Raw genomic sequence first — 1,599 nt, 5'->3', positions numbered from 1 at the left:
GTTGCTGGCCTGCTGAGAATCCCTGCCATTTGCTGGGAACAGCCAGTGGGACGTGTAGCCTCAGAGTGACAGTAGGGATGGAGTTCAGAGGCTGGTAGCTGGTGCTGTCAGCCAGTTAGTCTCCTACCACTGGGGGCATGAGAGGGGCGTTTCCATGGTTCCCACAGGGACCATGTCCTTATGATCCCTGGACTCCAGATCAGAGGCTGAATTAGCACCACCTTCATTATTGTAGAGGTTCTGACAGAGGCTGTTATACCCTTGCCTTGGTCTTTATCCTGAGCTCCCCATGCTATATTGGCCGCTTCCTATATTTGGTCTGTGCTGTGATTTAATCTGTTATAGGCTATATTTTAATTTGAGAAATTTTACTGGGTAGAGAGACTGGAGATAAGTTGTTTTGTTTATATTCTTTCTAAAATCTGAGTGCAGATTGATCAGTTATTTCAAAGTTTTCCTCTTTTTATAATATCATGTAGCGCTAAAGAAGTCAATGCATGTTTTCAACATGCTGCCCAAGTTCACACGTTCATTATATATATTTTCAATCTCCAAGTTACTGCTGGATGTAATTTTACCAAATATTTCACCGCCGTATAACACAAGTTGCCATTTTCTTAGCCTCCACCTACTGTCCAGTTTCAAAGCCCAATGCCATATATTTTAGCTTTTTGTTGCAGCAGAATCCCATTTCTATGCCAGTAAATATCAATTTCTATGTCATTAAATTATTGTTTCAGTAATAGTCCATAACAATCAATCAACAACATCGTATACAACAATGAGGCTTGATTGAGCTCATGCCTCTCTGAGTTAGCAGACACAGCCTGGACCCTGTTGGGGCAGCTCTACTCCATGGGTCTCTCATCCTTGTGGGACCAGCAGGCCAGCTTGGAAGGTTCTTTCCAAGGTGAGGGCAGAAGCACAGAACAGGTTCAGTTGTATAAGTGCTTCTTTTGTCCTTGGTTACTTTGCACTTGCAAACCTCCCATTGGTCAAAAGCCCGGGGGCAAGGATGCATCCTCTGCTCCTGGAGATGAAGAGAGGAGAGAATGTTTCTGAACAATGATCTCTTTGACCACAGGTCTTTACTCTATCTTTGTTGCAAACCATGTTTCCATTTTATTGTTTGGAGGTCAATTTTGCTTTCAAGGATCTTTGAAGTCAAAGAAGTTAAAAGTTTTCCTGGAACCAGAAGGCTAATTTTTGTAAACACTTGTGGGGCTACTTTCAAGTCTCTATGAATAGTCTAAGATTGAAGATAAAGAGGTGGTCTGAGAAGAATAGGTTCCTTGTTGGAATTCCACCCATGTTCCCTTTGTATCTTAGGACTCCAGGGGAAGCCCTCAAAAACTCTAGAACTCTCCTCAGCCACTGACCCCAGGAACAGATAGACAAGAGCTTTCCTTCTGGTACACGATGACTTTCTTTTTTTTTTTTTCCAGTTATCATTTATTGACCAGTGACTGTGTCAAATGCTGTGTTAAATGCTTCAAATGTGGTATCTCACAGGATCATCATAGTGCCATGAGGTTGGCATTCTTATTACCCTTATTATAATCTCTTCCGGATGTGTAAGTGATATGCCTTAAATCTCAC

This window comes from Eschrichtius robustus, chromosome 11, assembly GCF_028021215.1.
Source record: "Eschrichtius robustus isolate mEscRob2 chromosome 11, mEscRob2.pri, whole genome shotgun sequence".
Taxonomy (NCBI): domain Eukaryota; kingdom Metazoa; phylum Chordata; class Mammalia; order Artiodactyla; family Eschrichtiidae; genus Eschrichtius; species Eschrichtius robustus.
This window is presented reverse-complemented; position numbering follows the sequence as displayed.